General features: G+C 37.4%; 1 protein-coding gene across 3 annotated transcripts in view; it reads left to right on the top strand.

Annotated features, from left to right (window-relative positions):
* LOC126872469 (uncharacterized) overlaps positions 1 to 21827 on the top strand; it is a 140515-nt gene that overhangs the window by 55360 nt on the left and 63328 nt on the right. The window contains exon 3 of one of the 3 annotated variants that reach the window (XM_050632449.1): positions 12105 to 12204. The exons of the other annotated variants lie outside the window; for them this stretch is intronic. The gene's annotated coding sequence lies outside the window, so the exon portion shown is untranslated. The remainder of the gene's footprint in view (positions 1 to 12104; positions 12205 to 21827) is intronic. 3 annotated transcript variants of the gene reach the window in all.

Raw genomic sequence — 21827 nt, forward strand, 5'->3', positions numbered from 1 at the left:
TACCTTAATCCACAATAATTCGGAACATAACCACTTTTTCTGGACCAAATGAATGTCGCTAGAAGCAGTGCCACCCTCCCGTAAAATGCTCTGTATCTTGTCCCGAAGCGTCTTCCGGTTCTCGAGATATTGTCGTTCAAAGCGAGACTTAATTTGTCGCACTTCTCGTACCTGACACTCGCACGACATCACAAACCTTCCTCAAATTCGTATCCCATTGCGTGCACTGGTCAGCGGTAAACGCTGACGCAACAGTTTTTTTTACTGTTACTGGAAAAAAAAATAGGTCACGGTGCATCCAAGAATTCAGCGCTTGTACGCTTGCACTTTGAGGCCCCGTATCTCGGCAACCATTTGAGATATCGGCATGAAGTAAACCGCGTTTTAAAGGCCGTGCATCCTAAAAATATATTCATAAGAAAATTCGTAGTTTTCCCGGGTGTATTTTGCCTCAAAGAATATCATTACCTTTACGTTTGAACGCTATTAAGCGGTTCTGAATAAATTATAGTTGTGTTAAAGGCTTCGACTGTATGATTCGTGACACTTTTCAGATTTTGCATGTTTTTGTGGTCTTCGAAAGACGATACTCGGATGATGTGTCACCTAATAGTTATTTGTCGGATTTGGACAATGCATTTTAGTTTCTTGGTATTATTTTTGTATTTATAGTTCTTTATTATTATTATTATTATTATTATTATTATTACTAAAGAGTTTCGGTGTCCCTTTCATGGCAAAAACGTGCCAAGGTTTAATGAGAGAAGATACGAATGGAAGGTTTTGGAAAATTTCGAAACACACAATCTGAGGTAGTTTTTCACAGTGCCGAATCAACAACTTTGGAGAAATTTGCTCTTCGGGTATATTAATCGGTAGATACGTACGAATCTTTGCAAAGACAAAATGCTGCTGCAAAATTCACGAGTACTGACAGTTTGCACTAATCCTGTTTAAATGCGTAGCAATGTTACGACGAGGATCGTGAAAGAGAGTCGGGATTTTCCGATACAGTTTTATTTTTGTCGCTGGTAGGTCGAACGAAAATCTTGTTTCTCGTCGTTGGTTCGCATAGCGTTCTCGACAGCGTAGCGTCGTTAAAACGACGTTAGAGACCTCACCTATGGGATATACGCAGTTATTCGCTCCCCCCCGGGAAATTGCTTGTGAAAGCTTGCCGTACATAAAACCCTTTCCAGCTAGCGAGCGGCGCGGAATAAATTTTTTTTCGAAAAGCTGTTGCGGCGATACTTACTCTCGATGTCCCCGTAGAACGATGCGGGCCGATTGATCGCAACAGAGTTTTCCATCGGACACAAAAAACGCTCTGTTCTGCCTGCCTTACTTCTCTTTCCATTTCCTTCGCAAAATAACAGGACAAATCAGATAACGAACCGGGAATAGCCAATCGGATTTTCAAACGGGACACAATCCAGCTTGATATTGGAAAGCTCATCGTACAGAGTTCAATGAAATTATTCGACGCTAACACGTTGCTTTCTAACTTGATTTCCAGCAAATTTCCTGTCGCATTCATTCGGCGTTTCCCGGGGATTCATGTAATCTGTTCATGAAGAAACTTGCTCGCGAACAGGATTCCAAGAAAAATCGAACCTTGTGATCTAACGTCGACTGATTTGTGCGTTGCGAATGGTCGAGCTGGATATACGTCAAGTGTGTTTTATCGCGGAACGTAGGTCGATAGGCAGATACAGTCATTACAAATGGAGCAACTGATAACACTCGCGCCCCTGTGTTTCCAATTTTGGACTCCAGTTCTATATAACTTTGCTCTACTTTCGTGCTATCCTTCGTATCACGCAAAACCTCTAATTCACTCAAGATATACTGCAGTAGAGTGCTAAAATACTTGAACACACGACTCACTAAGGAGACAAAGATCCGTTTCAACGACTCTTTCCAACCAGGCCGACTGATAACAACGACCAAAGGACAGAGTTTGTAAGTTTAATCGCAGTTTGACGGACGTTGCCCCAATTTCGCGATGTTACGTGGTATTCTTGTTATACGAAATACGTCACGACGGAGATCGCCAAGAAGGCAGGATACCACTTCGATGGTACTTCGCCAAAACTCGTCAAATGGGAAACGAGCCCGTTACAGGAGCGTTGGAAATTATTCGATGGGATTTCAAGCTGCTTCAGCTGCTCGGGTAACCTCCATAGAAGCCATATTCTGAAAATTGAAAACATTTCACGAGCGAATGGATAACGAAACGATGAACAGAGTGCACTCGGATTATCGAGAAGTCGCTTGACCAGAGTTGGCCAGTACTAAATGGAAATCGGTCATTAGATTTTTTTCCACTGGCCGCAGAAAAATGCGTATGTACGGAAATTCGATGTGAAATTTTTCAGCGATTTTCATTGTTAGTATCATGGAGTTACATGGTTTACAAAGTGAGCCTCTCGTAGTAGCACTTAGAAGCGTGCTCCGGCAGCTAAGCCCATCTCTGTTGCTGCAACTGTGTCAAACATTATGCAGACAAGCAAAAGCCACTTGAAATGCAAATATTTGCAGCGGGCGTAATTAAAGCCCTTGTAGGTTTCAGTTGTTGGATTGGCACCCGTTGTTGGGAAAAATATTGTCCTTCGCATAAGAAATTTCTTTACAAGGTTTCTCTGTGAATTTTTGCAAATCATCGACGAGATAAACTTAAGAGTGCCGAAGAATTTTATTCCTTCGTGTGTATTATCAATATTTTCAAAGATACAATGGAAGGACCTGTGAATATTTAGTGCCTTTCGTATATTTATAAATAAAATAAAACAATATTGTTCTAATATTCTTAGAACGATATTATTGTTAGGAAGTAAATGTAAAGGGATCCGCGGACACATTCAACGAAAAACATCCTATAAGACAATAAGGACATAGAATATTGTAACAGAATTCTATTTCCATGGTGCATATCGATTTTCGTGGATTGGAAAATTGCGAGGAGGTTTGAAATAACGAGTACATGCCGTTATTGGATCGCTGTTATGGTTGCCTGGAAAAAGTACCGGTTTTTATACTCGAAGGTCCATTGAAAGGGACTTTTCCCTGATACTTGCTGAATCGCTGGCAAATTTAACGAGACACATTCTGTAGATTATACGAAAGGGAGCGTAGGATTTTGAGATATCAAACATTTTAAAAACGTTGTTATTTTTAAATCATTTGTAAATCGATAAAATCACGTTATTCGCAGAATCTTCCATTTATAACTACAAAGCAGCAATTAAAAATTGTTATATCACGAACGATGAAGATATAAATGTCAATGGAAGACAATAACACATAGATTGTGTAACATTGCAATATGTGTTTTACGTTGTAAAGGATTCTTTTGTATTTTATTCCGTGCGATAAAAAGTATTGTTTCAGTGGTTACAAAGTATCGAATTCGTCAGTGCAATCGAATGTTATTTACGAACGATTGCGTCTGCTGGTATAAATATTATATCTACGCATACACGAGAGCAAGATCTCTTTCTGGGGGAAACATGCGCGTGCTTTTTTGCGGTGCGCTGGCAGAACGTAGTTTAAAAAGGTTCGAAACGTGATCTCGAGCGAACACGTTTGACCATTTGTCGAGAAAATTGGAATTCCTTTGGCAGAGAACGCGTGGCGATACAAGTGAAATAAAACGTTACAATAATTTGCAATTTAATCAAATAAAGAAAAGCATTATCGCCGATGTTCATTCTCTTTCATCGTTTGGTTAATTTTACGCTTGAATACTAGAGGGAACGAAACTTTCAGTTCCACTTAAAAATCAACGATTATTTCTCCGCCTTAAAATTACCCATATAATTCTTCAAACCAAATTGATCCATCTCGGAACAAGAAATTGCATTAGTATCTCATCCTATCTGCCCTAGCAATTTTCTGTGAAACCAGAGGAAGAATCTTTCGTCATCTATCTTGACGCGATGCAAGCTATCTTTGCAGGCCGACTTGGCCTGACCTGTTTTAATTTTCAATTTCCACGGGAACAGGAAGCAACAACCACTTGGCTCGATAGCCAACCTTCAACTCCAGAGAACCATCTCGTCTCGACAATTATTTTCGAAGTGGTTACGGATTGCTGCGATCAAGTCGATTAAATATTAGTAACGCGAATTGATCGTGATCTTCGTTCGATTTCCAACATCGCATCAATCGGGAGAAAACCGGCATTGATTTTCTTTCCGCCTTCCGGTTGGACCGGAGGTGTTTATCCGGGAACCAAGGGTAGGAAATTCGTGACGAGTTGGGGAGAACGAGCGGAGCAACACCGGAGAGACATTTCCATCACAAAAACGGCCGCTTTCGGTGGATCAAACCGGGAGGACGCCACTCGAATATGTATGGGGCCGAAAGGGGCCATCGGTACTCGACAGCCCTCGTTCGGGATATTCATCAGGAGTCCAGAACTTCCGTTTCCGCGAGTTCAGGTGCTGGATCAATTCATCGAGTGGAGATGAAGGGGTTTATGGAGATGAAGGAAGTTAAAATTAAGATGATTGCTCGCTGGGATTTTTGCGAAAGAAGCGGATGTGCAATTTCTTGAACGATAATCTTGAGTTTAATATTCTAGAAGATTTAAATCAAACAATTTAGGGGGAAATTTTAATCGTCTAATCTGTTGAGCTTTCGACATTGAGAAATCAGATGGAAGAACAATTATCGAGCCGGCGATTGTGCAATTATTTTAATTCGTCGACGTTCGCAACGATGACAATTGGATGTAATTTTTACAAAAGGGAGGGAAATTGAGAAGTGAAATTGAAAAAGGATTCTTGGTAATTGTGAAATTATTTTTATTCACTTGTTATTGATTATTGATTATTCGCTGTTGGCTGGGATTTTTACGAAAGAAGAGGATTTCACATTTTTTAAACAGTAATCTTGAATATAATATTCTACGAAATTTAGAATAAATATTTAAGGAATCGGTAATAAATTATCAAGATTGTTACACGTTGGATTTCCAATGGAGAGAAATTGAAACGACAGAAAAATTCTTGATAATTGTTGAAATTCGTTAATGCTTATGGCGATTCATTTTTTAATATCGCTTCTTACGATTTCCGCAAACAATCGTACAAACGAGATAGAAATTCCAGTGTTGTCTGCCATTCCGCGTAATAGGATAAAGTCAAAAGAACTCATAGCATGGAATTGTTTTTCTACTTACCATTGTGCTCAATTCGATAAGTAGGGCATTGGAACAACATCGCAATGAACGGGCGCGGTGTTTCAGGACCTACTTAGAGAATTCTTTAAATTAAATTTTCTCGGTGCACCATTTCCAACGTTTACGTAATTTTCATTTCTTTCCAATAACAATCACGCGTATACATTACAGAATATCTGTTCCCGTTAATCAACGTTTTCCAAGCAGTTGGTTAAACACGAAAACGCAAGCGCGCGGAATAACGCTCTCGAAAATATATAGACGCAGTTAAAGGATTTTCCAATGTGATGCGCTCTAATTCCTTCCTACGTTCGAATTGAAATCAGCGAATTATTTCGAATCATTCTGAAAACTTGAAGAGGAATCTTTGCGTCCACGATCGTCGGCGAATCTCTCTCTTATTCCACTTTGAAAAAGTTTGGGATAAAAACGTGGCGTTACGAGGACAAGCGTAAACATTTTTGAAAAAGGATTTTTGAAAGGAAACCGAGAACGATTTATCAAAAGATCGGATTACCTCAGGGGGACGTGTTACTTGTGCTACAAAACGTTCGAATTCCGTTCAGGACGTTTCTGTATGGTCATCAAGGATGGAATATCGTGGTCGTGGAGGAGAAAAAGGCATGAGTTATGTGGGATTGCCGTGACCCTCTTGAAATCGTAACGCCGAATCAATGGTCCTTCGTTTGGTTGGCCAAGTTTTTCTTTTCTACCCCCGCCCCCCCCTCCCCACCGCCTTGGAATTTTTGTTGTGACTCGAATAGAATTGGAAGGATGGATGACGTATAACCGAATATAACTGCGAAAATCCGCTGACTGTCCAAGGAAAAGGTAACAAACAAAAAAATTCCTTTCGATAGAATGATTTTATCCGTGTATCAACCGTGAATGTCGAGAATCATTAAATTGCTCGAAACTTCAGGGACAATTTCACTTCGTTTTAAAGATATATATATATATATGTGTGTGTGTGAAATGTTTATATGTCTTTTGGTATCTTTGGAAGTTGACAAAATTTAAGAAGCATGTGAGAAGACAAAATGGAAAGAAAATTCGAGATTTCTGTAAGAGTAGAAGTTTCTATGGTGTGCAGTTATGTTGCTACGTCGGGTCCTGGAAGTTAACGTGACCGTCGTGCGAAATCCCAGTATGACCATCGAGAGAACGACAATAACCTTGAGGAACGAACATTTCCCAGACATTACCGATCTCTTCATCGATGTATCGTACTATTTTCTATCTTCTAATACCCAGTGGAACGTTGGAATACCTTCGATACCATCCGTGATTTAATATATTTGATACTTTATAGTTTTTTTATAGTATTGCACAATACTGCTTCTTTTTCCTATTCGGTATAAAATAATACTCACGTTTCGATGTTGAAATTATACACTGGTTACACGAAAGTTTAAACACTTATCATAGAAATATTTCATATATATAATTGTATGTGTTGTATAAAATATTTTGAAATATCGTTAGCACCGTGGTGAGACATAACTATCGTGATTGTATTGGTCAGATTTAAAACCAGTCTGAAAATGTATGTAAAAGTTACAAAATATTTATAAGATATTGCAAACATATATCTATTGTTAGTAAAAAATGCTTAAAAAATCTTAGACATGTGATATGATCTATAAGGTTTTGATTTTATTTTATTTATCTACCATTCTATTCTTGTATCTTATTAAATTTTTTGATAAGTCTCTTTTTATTATATATTTGTATTTTATATTCATAAAATGAGAATATACAAGTGTTCGAATATTTTTGTAAGTCAGTTTTGTTTGTTAATATGGCATATTCTTGAACGTATTCAAAGGATCAAGGCTCTATCTGTATTTTTAGTGTTTGAATTATTTAAACTGACCATGAATGTTATCGACATGATCGTTTTCGGAGGTATTCCAGCATCCTCGGTTGTTTCACGTTCACAGCTGATTGAAGGCAATTTAATTTAATGCGCATTCAATATTTAATCCACTTAATATTAATCGTGATAGAGCTCTCGCCGCTTTCATTATACCTTTCAACCGTTTCATAAATGGAAAATTTCTCATCTACAACGGAACCGGTGTCGATTTATCTCAACGTTACAGTCGAATGCACGCACAAAAATATTGAAAAATGAAGGAACATCGTTTCCAACTCTTTGGTACACGATACAAAAGCTTTTCGACTGTGAAAAACAGATTCCTCTTTTATTTCCCATCATTTCAAATTTTGCGCAATAATTGATTTATTATATTCAAACCTAACTTTATGAACTTCTCACTGGTTCATAAAAATGTTTGATTTTATAGAAATATTTTCTGAATATATCATACGTATTATATAAAACATTTGGAAATTTCATTAGCACTTCAACGATTGTCATGACCATATTGGCAAAACTCGAATCGAATCTGAAGATTTGTATAGCATAAATATACAGGATATTCATTGCAAGTATACACTTCCCCAAAATCAACAAAGATTATACTCGTAAGCCACAGTATTTCGTGAGAAGTTTCAACATTAATTATATGTTTGTCTAATTTCTTACTAAGTGCACGTTTGTAATAAATGCTTGTAACTTTTAGATGTTACGTTCTTGGATTTGTTTCAAACTTTACCGATATAATCATGTGTCTAGGTTAAGGTGCTAATGAAATTCCAAAAAGTTCCGTATAACATTCGCTATATTATATTCGTCTTTAAAATTTTCAATGATATGTGTTCGAATCCTCTTGTGGGGCATTGTGTGTTAATATCAATATTGAAAGGTAAATGGAATTGATAGAAAGGCGAGTTTGGTCAGTCGTGGAATTGGTTTTTAAATAGAAGATTTACGATAGCTTGTCTCTGTAATTCGTATAATAATAATTTGCATCGAACGTCGTTGACAGCAAAAAATTCGACAGAAATATGTTCGCGAATCGTATAAACGTTAATAAATTTTCATTTGATTCGGTCACGTGCATCACGATATTCGCACAGGTCGAGACAATCTGCGACGAGCAACCGTTCAGAATTTATTGCCGGATCTCCGAGCGGGACTACGTGCCCGTGTACAACTTTATCAGCTTTAAAGGTGGCTTCGAGCTGATATGCAGTCCAAAGTAAACATAATGCTTCGCGATTATAATCAACTTGTTGGATTCGAGTATCCCCGTTCCACGAAAAATCGCCATACGTTTGGCGATTTTGTCGAACTATTCGGAAAGTTCGTAGAGAAATGTAACAAAAATTCGAACTTCATGTATTTTGGTAGATCAATCATTCTGTGGAACAATATATGCACCGTTTTTCTTTTCTTTTTTACTCACATGGTTTCTCTCTTTGGAAAACGATCGGAATTTTTCATAAAATTTATTAGGGACTGAAACAAATAATACTGGAATTACATTTGTTAAAGTGGACATAGAATTGATATATTCTCCACACCTGTCGTGGCCTCAAGCAAATCATTGTTACGTATTGTGATATTATTTTGTTCTTTCTTGTTCGACTGCCGGGTGATTCCGGTGCATAAGAGCGAAGTGTGAAGCCCATAACAATGATAGCGTACAAAGTATTCCCTTTTACTTGCTAAATTACAACAATATTATATGACGAATATAACGGAGGAATATGACATGTTACATTTTTCATTTATTACGGAAAAAGTAAGTTTAAAGTTCAGCCGTCAATCAATCTGAAGTTACCAATATTATTTTTCTATTTTGTGTCAATGCTAAGTACATGTTTTTCTATCCTCTTCATAATTTTAAAAATATTGCTTGTCATGATACCTTAATACCCTCTCCTAATAATTATACTTTTGTTTTTGTATAAAATTTTAGCTGCTATTAGCTACTAATCATATTAAAATAAAGTTTTTTAAACAAAAGGTTAAAATAAGAGAATGGAAAAAAATGAACCTATAAAATTTTCTCCAGTGATTTTCATATGTGAGATATTAATTTATTGTTAACTTTTTTTAGTTTCCATTATTCTTGACAAGTTCCAAATAAATTTTCATTTGTTTAATCTCACGATATACGCAAAAAAATATATTGATTACGAACTTTCCGAACAACCTAATTTTTTCTTTGAACCAATTCTGCTAATACCAAATAAAATAAGGATAGCTCGTAAAAGGTTGATGATTTGATTAACGTGAAATATTTTTCTGTAGACTTTATGTGGTCGTAGACGAACCAGTTCTCGACACTCCGTCGACTAGGAGCGGAAGTAGAGATTCGATACGAAAAAGCAGCTATTTCGGGGAAATTAGTAGCAGAGGTAGCGAAGAATTTAAGGTCAAATCTGATGTACCGTCGACATTGATGTTGTCCGATATTGAGATACTGCAGGTATATAAAACGCTTATGTTAGAAAATTGGAGAGTTTATACGGAGTTTTATACACAATGAAATAATCAAACATCGCAAAGTAAGAGTAATGGAGCTACTCGTGAAAAATAATCAAATTTATTGGGTTTTAGTGCGCTCTATCTATCTTAAAAGAGTGTGACGATGATCCTGGTGTATCTTTTCGTTATTTATTCGTGAATACACCTCCGTTACACGGACGTGAATTAAAAGACACGGACAGACAAATGAAGATTTTGGCGAAGGGTAAGTTATTGAAAGATGATTACAAAATGTTAATATAATTATTCATTTCAATTACACTCTCCATCATTTGATATTATTAATTTTAATTAAATATCTATTGTAATACAAAATCTGATATTTATCAAACAGGTTAATTCCACGACAAATTTTTAATTTTATGAAAGATTCATTTCATATCACTAGCTGTACTTTGGACATCAAAGAATGAAAATATAATAACGTAGATTCATAAACAGCAAAGAGATTGTAAAGTCACCTGTATTTCTTCTGCTTTCTTAGTTATTTCTTTATAAACTTCCTCGAGATGGACAGCTTTGTCATTATTGGTTTTAAATTTCTATTATCTTTCGTACGTAGCTTCCAACAGCAAATGCTCGATCTCCTATTCATATTTCCATTAGATTTTCACGTGGAAACGAAGTTCGATAAAAACTCGTTCACCGCGAGCGAAATCCAAGTTTCGGGTAAAAGTTTCTTAATTTGATTACCACATTCGAAACGAAAAGTGTCTGGTTACCATTATTCAGCAACATCCATTCGAACATATCGAATTGTGGCTGTGGTGCACGTACGCAATTGAGACTCCGCAATCAGCCAGAAGTGGCCAATCGTTTTTCCAGCAAGTGCCATTTTTCCAGCTGTAGCAATTACCGGCTAATGCATCCCGCTAGTGCACTCACTAAAGCACATTCATCAGAAAAAAGGAGGAAGGGGGGAAGTAAAATAAAAAAAAAGAAGAAGAAAAGAGTAAAAGTGAAAATCAATGAGAGGACGAAGGGAAAGATAATAAAGAAGAAAAAGAAGGACGCGATGAGGAAGCTACACAAATTGAGAGACATAGGTTTAGTGGCCACGTACAGTTGGAGTTTCGTGTTTACAGAAGTTTAATTGCGTTTACTTACATGATTAATTGTGGATTGTGACATTATCACGAGCCAGAACTCGATGTCGGGTTAATTATTTGCCTTTCATTGAGCGCTCTACTTCGCGAAAGGTTGTACCAAAGCATTCTTGTTGCTCTGAACTCGAGCCCTAGATCGTTCCAAGTGCTTTACTTTCGTGCCGTAGAGGGAATTGAAGATTTTTGTTGCGCCGTCCTTCGAGGTCGGCCCGCGTTCCTTGTATTTGATTTCGTTTGATTTCGTTGCGTTGGTCGAGGCCATATTCACGTTTCTGTGAATGAGACGTACATTTCTTAGCCTTTCTGAGGTCGTGTAACTCATAAATAGGGGGTGGAAGGAATTAATGGAATAATACTATATTTAAACTAGTTTTGACAGGTGTCTTTGAATGCATTCTTCTTACCTGAAAACAGAAAACTAAAATTCTCTTGTATTTTTTATATAGCATCCTATATTATTTTCTTACGTTCTTAAACTAGATAAAAAAGTTAGTTAAAAAGTACATCATACAGTCTAAAGAAATAAAAAGAAAAAGAATCTCGATCGTGACAATCAATTCGTGTTGTGTCTATTAGAATAAAGTAGAGTATGGGTTATTCAAATTAATCGCAGCACATGTTGTTCGGGTAATTAAATTTTTGCATAATTTTTTGTATATTAAAACAATTTCGTCTAAAAGGGAAAATTATTTTGTGTGATGTAAGTATTTCTTCCAGTTCCCCTTTTTATTTACTAATTATTCTTATAAGCGACCATCCTCAGACAAGAGACACACCTTTCATTAATCAAAAATCTATTAAATTATTAGTTTCCAAAAATCTATTAAATTAATCGACTAATTAGTTTCCAATAACCTATTAACTTAATCGATGTTCTAATAATCAAAGTTCTATCATATTAACAACGGAAGAAGATAATTAATACCCCCGTTGCATCCTCCTCGTTTCCTTTGTAGTTTAATAACATCGTTGACAGTCCTTCTTCTCACTAAAATCGGAAATTCAAATGAAATATTTTACACCCTATAGGACGAAAAACCCATAATATTCTCGAAATTCCAGTTTATGATTTCCTACTATTACGGGCGAAGGAAACTGGTAGACGCTGAATTATTAAAATTTGATCTGTCTGTAGAAGTTGGTTTAATTATGTATTATATGTACATATATGTATATTATGTATACGTATATAATAAACCGGAGCAAGTTTATGGGGGATCCGTGTAACGAGGTGAATCTCGGTCTGGCCGAGATCAGTCGATCTCTCGTAAAGGAATTTTACTATCGGTTTCTACCCAAAGACGTGCGATGGATTATCCTGCGTTTTCTTATCGGTACTCTTGGCCGCTTATCGCGGTAGGAGCCAACGTACGGAGGCTCCATTTTAGTAACGATCCGTTTGTTCGCCTAGGTTTCCCACGGCCCAAAGCGAAGCCTTCTCACGAACCGTTTCCGGAAGTGAGGAACATATTCTCTCAGGCCACCAGCAAGGGCTCGAAGAAAAGAAGAAAGTAAAATTGTGTCGAGTTCTTCTATATCTTTCATTTCATTTCTAATCTTTCGATTTCAATGCGAATAGTTAACGAAGTCGATAAATTCACTATCTGCGTGAATAAGCTAAAAGTGTAATGTGATATTGTTGTAAAAATATTTTGTATAAAGCTTGGTATATAAAATAGGAAATTTAAATTCCTTTTTGGAATCAGTTTGGTCCAAGATTTCGGATAATTTTGATCAAGCGGTGGAATAATTAACGAAAGCTGGATAAGTGCAACGTTATTAGGAAACGTAAATAAAATAAGTTGCATTTTATTTTGCCAAGGTACGGAAATATAGTGAAATAGTAAATACTTTACAGAGGTGCATTATAATCTAAGAATAGATTGGAATAATATAAATTAGAAATGAAACGTTGCGTTAACACAACATTGGATTTCAATAAACGTATACACAGGAGAGAACGATATAGATGACCCAAAATGATTTCATTGTCCAGAAAGCAGTCTCGTCACGGAGATGAATTTAAGACAGACTTCAAAAACGTATGATGATTCTTATATGAGCCAGCACATGAGCGTGTTGCTACACTCGCGTCGCACTAATGATCATTAAGGAGCCTGAGAAAGGTCGACGGGTCGTACAAGTACCGAAACTTTGCTAAAGTATTTTCTGCTTTCTTCTTGTCTTTTATTTTTTAAGAGGCATCCCATGAAGTTTCTTCGATCCTTCTATTTTCTCGCGCGTGTGTTTCTTTTCAAATTGTCGCGATTTCGCGTCCACATTTTAGGATATGGTAAAGTGTGTATTTGAAAAAATAATTCGACTAACACTACAGTGATGTTATTTGAATCAGCAACGATATATTGTAGTATGTAAGAACTAACGAAATTGCATTGCTGAAGTATGGCAATTACAACTAAGAGTATTAACTGTATTTGTTCCTTTAAGAGAGTTAAATTAAAGAAGTTAAAAATTGTTCATAACCGAATTTAGTGAATTGCAAGACAAATTACTTACCTTCACTAAAATACCCTTCTGGCCCAAATAACTCTACCTCAACCTAGCATACTTTGACTTTTTCATAAAGTTACTCCCATTTTATCTCTTCGTCAAACCAAGGAGCCTGTCTGCTTCGTGTGTCAAAGATGATTCATTCAAGTTTCAAAGCACGGATATCACCGCGCGTGTTGTATCATAGTCTCATCGCTCCTGTATGCAGGAACAAATTTTCAATCCAAAAAGATATCTAGTAAAAGAAAGAGGGTGAGAGAAAGAGAGAGAAAGAAAGGAAAATCCTTTTTCCGTTTAATCTTGTCTGCGAGAGGAACAAATAGCCGGTAACTTTCGCGCGGTGAATCGCTGGGAGAAAACCGGACGTGTTTTAAGTCTCTCGGTCGGATGGTTAAAAAATGTAAATCGCGTTTGGAGCGCAATTAAAAGTTCAAAGGTGGTAAACCCCTGTATCGTGTCAGGTTTTTTTCGCCAAGAGTAATCAAAGCTACGCGTGTCTACGGGATAAAAGAGAGGATGTACTTTGTTTTCGCGTTTAAGTTAGAAAAATGTGGCCTTTTAATATTAATCGTACGAAATCCCGCGCGATTCACTGAAACTCACCGCAAATGGAATAATCAGAAGTTTCGTTTCTCCGGAAATATTTTATCCCGTGAGATCTGTAGTTTTCGAAGCAGCGCTGTGATATAAAACGATTATAAAATTCAAAGCGCCACGTGTGCTAAAACTCACATTAATTATCAATGCCTGTTAAACGCGGGCGCTTTTCAATTTTTAACATATTTTCATACAACGTGACGAGAATGGCAGTCACTACGCGGTGTTGAAAAAGCGACCTTTGATGTGATAACTCGCTTCGAAAAATCGGAACCCGTCGTGAAAATTACAGGAAAATTTTCTCATTATTTACCCTTTAAACGCGTCGAACCTTGCGTGGTATTTCGCGCATCCCGTGCGCTCTGTACGTATGTGCACAGAACGTGATGCAGTGATTAGAGACGCAGCGTGACGTCAATGGGCCAAAGTGTCTGTCCTTGTTAGAGTAGCGGTTTCTGGAATGTTGCGTTCACGCGTTCGAATGCACCCGGGCCCGTTCTGGGTTTCGACGCGGTTTGGCAGGGAATTCGCCAGTCTGTGTCCTCTCGTCTTTCATGACGGCAGCAATTTAACGCGTGCACTTTGATCCCCACCGATGGCATGCGCGTTGCAACGGGATTACTCGTTTCGATGCGACAAATTCTCTGAATTTAGCCGAGAAAATAAACTGTCATTCGATGTACGCGATACGATAGAACTTTTCGGTTGCAGTAGCTATTTTTCTACAGCCGAAAAGCTTTTCGTTTGTTGAAAAGAATTCGATGGATATTTGCGTAACGTGAATTTGATTTGAAACCCATATGTTTCCTTGATTATACTGTAATACCTACCCTTTACGCCGTTTAGTCGAGCTCCAGTTTGCCAAGAGAAATTACGCTTAACTGATTTATCTTGCACGGAAAAGTCCTGTATCTGATAAGAATGGCCACTCTATGTAATTTCTCTCGGGACACGCTATTTCCTGTTTATTGTGACCGTCTATGGGGACGCTGACGCGGTTATGGTGCCTCGATAAACGTTATACGGACTGTGCAAGGAAATTGATGGTATATAGGTATATTTAGATAGTAATGCCACAATTTTTCGGACGAGGGATCTTTATGGGAATTTTACTAGCTATCTATTATGTACAATTCAAGCTTTTTGCAAAAGTGGGAAAGATATTGTAATTAGGAATGGATACATAGAATTATTGATAATGCATATAAATTCCTATTGTGAGTTTTTGGTGCTAGGGAAATTTTATGAGGATTTTACTGACTATATTATTTACAAGTATGTTCGTGGCTGTGTTTCTTCTTGAAAACATAGAAACTACTTTAATGAGACATGAGTATTTAATACTATAAATAATGTATGTAGACTACAGTGTTAGGATTTTTGGTGCTATATAATTACGATGCTGATAAACTTTTATAAGAATTTCATTAGTCAGTGATATATGAAAATAAGGCAAATGTTTTAATTTGAAATGCACCGATGGTGTACAGTAACAAACATATAAATTGCAATATTTTGTTTTCATAACCCACATAAAATATGTATTGCGAGTCCCTGAATTAATATCATTACATTGTGGAATGAGATATTGTTCAAAGAGACATTGAGATGATTGTTCAAAGTGAAAACAGTAAACAAAAGTAAAGTTGAAATATATGAACAACAATAATCACGTGAATTAAATAAATGAAATTATCAGAAGAATATGTATCAATTTATACATGTACTCGTCGCTGTAGATATTAATGCTGTTGATTTCTAAAATTAAAAGAATTGTATAAAAATTTGATTAGTCTGTGATATATTTATCGTTTTGGATATTTATAAACGTCAAGCAAATATTAATAATTAGAAATGAGTATCAACTATATATATGAATGCCAATACTAAATTTTGTTAATTAATTCAATTTATCGAGGATTTTACTGGTCGATAATATATTTGTATTTCTGGTTATTTGTGAAATAAAAGTTCGACAGGGATTGTAATTAGAGAACAAAGTTGCGAAATGGCTGGGATTGAAATTCGGCGTTGAGGAATTCGTGGACCGTGAACATTTCGCCAGCCAATAACCGTTCGAGTTTTTCGCGAAATCGAACCGCGTAAATTGTGCAAATTGGACCAGTCGGAATTGGTCATTCAGAATGTCAGTCGTTGAACATAAAGGCTGACTCTTTCCCGATTGAAAGAGATTATTGCCTTCATCAAGAATTATTGTCCCTTTGAACCGTCTCTCGTTTCTTATACGATAGATTTTGTAATTATTCTCCTTCATTGTCATCGCACTTTTAACAATCGAATTAATTCTATGGCTTCTCGTTAAATTTCATCTTTCCAATTTAAGCATTCCATATAACTTGATCCGATTTGAGAAAAAAACCAAATTCCCTTTAATTTAAAAAATGCCTGGATTTATTCCACGTTCAAAGATATTCTGAGGATATAACATTCTTGGTTTCTTAAACTTAGACTGTTATCCCACAATTTGCCAAATTCACAGACAGAGTATTTTCAATGCAAATATTCCCATTGTAAATAGGGCAATGAAGAAATTATCGACTGTTCAATTAGCCAAGCGCTTGACTCTATCTAGAACCACTTTCCTTCTCGTTCGTCTGATTCGATTTCACTTTGTTATCGCCTTTAATTCGATGGAGCAACGCGAACAGCCTCGCAATCGACGATACTTTCTCCATGTACACGCGTTGAATTCGTTGTTCGCAGTTGGCTGGTTCTTGGATTCGCCAGACAAACGTTGCACCATCGGAAAATATCAGGAGCACGTGCGATTGACTCGCTTGTATCGCCGTAGAACCGTACCACAGCTCCGTCAACAGTTGCTAGTGACATTTTTACAGGGAAAAGACCGCATTCTCGTTATTCGTTGCAACGTTCGCCATGATTTTTCGTTATCGTAGTGAATTTTTCGCTTCCTCGACGTTTCAACATCCGCCGGGATTACCAGAACGCATGATCCGCGTAAACGAACGTGGAATTTTACGCGTTACAATTTTCCACTGTCGCCAAGCGAATTTTTTCTCATGCAAATTTCAGTGTGCGTGTTTTCACGAATAGCTTATTTCGTGATGCACGATTGATAAAAGGTGAAACAATAAGTGCTATCTTTTGGTTTTTAGTTAATTTGTTTTTTAGTTAGCTTTTAAGATATAAGGCTCAAAAATTTACATATCGAATAAATTTACATAGAATGACGACTGTTTATCTGCCGGTTTGAAGCTAAACTAGGTTGCAGGTCTTTAAGCGTAAACTTCGCGGATTGTAAAATGCAACAGTGAGCCGAACACAAAAGGTGATATATCCCATAGTTTAAAAGTTTACAGCTGGGAAACGGCGATGAGTACGAAAGTACGTTGCTGCCGTTATGAAATGCACCGGTAGGTTGAATAATCCGGTACTTTTAGTTGGCACTGTACACTGACCGTGTTTTGCAAAACGAGGTGCAGTAAATTTTCATTGTTGTCCCGTTGCATACAGAACGAATGCATTGTGTAATTACAGTACGTTTTGTTAATACAAGACTTGCTATGGAGCCAATTTCGGTATATGTTTCGGTCGAACAATATTTTTGGGACGGCAAAATTCTACCAAATGATCCTGTTTGAAAATGTAATAAATAATAATGCACGACTCTGGAAAACTGTCGATTTCTCGATTCATTGAATTGTCTTCACATATCAAGCCAAAGTTATACAAATTTTAAATCTTTCCAATTACCAAGATTTATCTTCTTCTCGAATATACATAGTGTAGATATAGTATATATATAGTATATTCATAGTGGCAGTAAATGGTATTACGCCAAATAATGGCAAGTAATAAATTAATATGTAATAGCGCGTAAGCTCTTGGGAAGTAATATTGTACATTTCTCAAATTATTAAATTAAGTTTCTGCCAAACTATATCGTCGGAAACAGCGACAAAATTGCCTCATATAATTCCCAGTAATAGTTAATAAATAGTAATTCATGATGATGATACGAAACGAAATATTGCAATACACGAAATTTTCGTTAACTTTTTAATATAATTACACTTGACATTGAAGTCGTATAAACTCCAAATTTACTAAATTACTGAAATTTGTCATCGCTTGGTAAGTTAACTCGACGTCATTCTGTATAAAATTTTATTAAACAATTTCGAACGACGATTTAATATACAATAACACGAAATTCTGGGAAACAAAATAATCACGTCATTTCCCCAAATTATCAAATTACCAAATTATGTATGCACATTATTCAACATCAAAATAATGAAGATTCCACATTTCCTCACAAAATTGGTTTCTTTGTCGCTTCAAACATTTACACAGCGGTCACTTTGTGTATGGACACAAACGTAACCAAGTTCTGACAATCATGGGATTTCCTCCCTGAGAAAATAGCTGGTGATGTAGTTTCCGATTCGCCAACAGTGTAGGGAACCACCAATGTCACTTGCACGCCATCGAATCAATAGAACCGTCCAATCGCTACTTAACGATTTGGACAACCGCAAGTGTGGATCGTTGCCTCCATATTCCAGCGGAATTATCGAATAAGGCCCATTCATGCTCGCAATTCCATACATGCATACTCGTACATACTCACCTACATATTCCATTCGCAATAGATTTCGTCCGCACACATGCAAAAGACAATGCACGAAGCTTTTGACTGTCGTTCGTGATCGGTTTGACCCTCGCGAAATTTCAATTATTAGGCTGTACCAATCGGTAACAAGATAAACGGGCGGCGCATCATTCGAATTTAATTTGCAATGCGAGCTGATTTAATCTCCCTCGCGGCGTGATCGTATTCGATTCGACGCTGCGATTGGCTCTGCCGCTATTAAGCTGTACGAATCGCCATACTCGCCGATAAAACGCGACCAGGGGATCATTTTAATTACGGCGAATCGCGCTCGATATATTGTAAGCCGGTACATTCTGATTAGCCTGCCAACTTCGGTTTAATTCGACGCCATACGCGTAGGAGCGCGCACGTGGGTTGTAGTTGGACGTGATTTCGTGGCATGTACGTGTGATTTATGGGAAATTGATACACGGTATACTGGCGTCGGTCGCGTACGGAGAATTAGGAATAAAGAAGTTGAGCCGGAGAGTCGATATGGGTATTATCGAGGAATAAAATGATTTCAAAGTGGCGAACATATTATCGATTCTCACGATAAAATTTCGAAACTCGTTTTCGAACAATGGAGCGGGATCCCACGTGACGAAACTTTCCTCATTCTCGACACGCACGCCAAGAATTTTATGAAAAATTCATCCAGAGAAAATGAAGAATGACCGGCAGTCGCGCGAAACTGGATTATCGTATGAATCTCCCCTAAATTTTGCCAGAATAATCTTTTCATTCTTTTATACTCGGCTATGGTTCTATACTGGAGGAGTCGAAATTAGTTTGAGGATGGCGGGTATAAAGCTTGGAGAGCACCGTTTCATTTTAACTAACACTTTCTCCTTCATTCTCGATGATCTTCGTCCATTTTATAGTTAATGCACCTTAATTTTTTACTGGAGCATTCAGCGCGAGCGTATCGCATAAAAAATTGGCTCGTAAAAGCAATATCCACATCTGTCTTGCTTGCATTCACCACGATTACACCGGGACTAGTGTGTTCGTTCTTCTCGTTGCATGTTTTCATTCGTTTAATGCGTTTCTCTCTTGTATATTTCCCCTTGAATGAAATATTAGATGGTTGATGATTCCTCGCGAACGAAGTACTCGTGTTTACGTATCTGGATAATTTATCGATCGTTTAATCAAACGAAAAGAATTTTTTGGCCACAATTTCTCGAGAATCTTATCGCGCGCAGACGATGTATCGTGTTTTGGAGCCACAAAAGGGATACATAGAATCTTAGTAAGAGGCGAAAGATTCTGAATCTTGTCGCGTAGATAGGAATCTGTTTGTCTGAGAATTTCTGGCATAAAATTCTTCTTGGCGCAACCACGTCTTCGAGATTTCGATTCTCCTCGTGGATGATTCTCAGGTTGGTTGCTCTTTTCTTCGATATCTCCGACTTTATTTCCGTTTGTGCACGTTTCTCTTCCAAGTCTCGTTATTTTGAAGAAAATATAGATACGACAATATCCTGGGATCAATATCGTGGAAGTCTACCAAAATTTTAGATTCTCTCGTTGCGAGTCCATACTAGTATATAGATTCTGAAAATTCGAGGACGTTACAAAAATTTTCCTTGTTATGCATATCGTCGTAAATTGGTAGCGGCTTCGTACAAAAGCTCTTCTTCTAGTAACCTTACGTTTAGTAAGCGCACGCTGCCTTTTTCTCAGCTGGAAATTTTTCAAATTGGTCGATCTGCCGCTGCGAGATATTCATACCTGCCGGTTAAATCAACACAGGCAAAAGGAAAATGACATAGGGTGGACTTTGGGGTGCGTCGAAATTCTCCGACAAATTTAATTGCGCCGATAAAAAGATAAAAGAGCCGAGGAAAAATTCACGCATCAGTCGAAATGGCGAAAATATTTTTGACGTCAAGCACCAGGGATGAAACCTTGTACATAGCCGTTCGCGAGAAAAATTCTTCTCGAGTTCTCTCGCGGTATGTCGGCACGAATTACGTCGTTTGCAGGCTGACTTTTTTTACAGGACTTTCTTCTGAATAAATAGTGCGCCGCTACGGCTAGATGATCTTCAGGCACTCTGGAACAGCAGACTTTACAGCGACCGGTCTATGAAGTTTTTGCATGCCACTGTTACAAGTTGGTAGCACCGCTTTTTGCCACGGTTCCTCGTTAAAATTTAAACGCTCGAACCGTCGAAATAAACGTCGCTATTCCTCGAGCGGCTCTAAACGCTGCGTGATAGCACCGCCTCAAGCATCATCGAATTTGGATTGCTTCGTGCCCGAGCAAATAGAATTTTTAATGATGCAATCGAATACTTTGAAAAAGTTGATATGAATAAACTTTGTTGAAACATTAGCAATATTTAAAAGATGAATTTTATCTGTTCAATCAATGTCAATGAGATAGCCATACAATACATGAATCTACTTGAATAGTCTCACGAAAGAGTAACTAATTTTGCACACATACACAATAAAATTTATTTTAAACGCTCTCTAAGTTGCATCAAGATTACACGATCCGTGCTGAAGATATCTAAAACAGCTGGTCAGGCATCGCATCAACAGTAGGGGCTACTGTTCGCTCGTAAAACTTCCTTTCTCGTGAGGGAGAGAAATAGAAATTAAACGAGGAAATTACGGAGGGCGAAACGAGTAGGGGCGAGTTTAAAGAGTAATGGTATCCCTCGATTTTCTTCATGCCATAAAGATGACGCATTTGAGGTTATAAGCCCCCTATTAGTTGGGGGTAATTTTGATAATAGCTACCTTCACCGTGAACCTTCGAAAATCGTTTCTGACGCGATCTACGTTTCAGTTTCTATTGAAATTAAGCTCGTTAAAAATTCCATTTTATATTCAACGAATGGTGTCCAGTGAAAATTAAAAGAAGTTCAACTAATTCGTAGCCGAAGGCATAAGTTCCATCGCAACCGAAATGTTCAGCGTTCCCGTCTCAAAACGAATAATTATCGTGCTCCATGCTTAATGGATGCACTGTGCGAAACAATGCCACGGAGGAGAGTATCGATCGATCCACGCAGCGTTTCCTCGTCTGATTGAATATTTTCTATTGGAGGAGAGTAATTAACGCCTGCGGCTAGCCAAATGGAGTATTCAGGCTAACGGGAAAAAACGGTGCTTTCAGGATTATCGAGGAATCCTAGTGAATAATTCGCGCCTTTTCAAGGCCATCTGTCGTGGGTTTGGTTACTGTTAGAGGCGTTAAGTATTGTCTAGGTCGATCTTTTTCCTCTTTTATTAATGCGCACCTTCGTTCCGTAGGACACTTAAGGAAAAATGAGATACATCTAAAGAATTATTTAGGAAAGTAAAGAATTATTGTTTAAGTCTTTAAATTGTTGGTGTATTTGCATTCAGAAATTCATATATTTAATAT

Source organism: Bombus huntii, chromosome 13, assembly GCF_024542735.1.
Source record: "Bombus huntii isolate Logan2020A chromosome 13, iyBomHunt1.1, whole genome shotgun sequence".
Classification (NCBI taxonomy): domain Eukaryota; kingdom Metazoa; phylum Arthropoda; class Insecta; order Hymenoptera; family Apidae; genus Bombus; species Bombus huntii.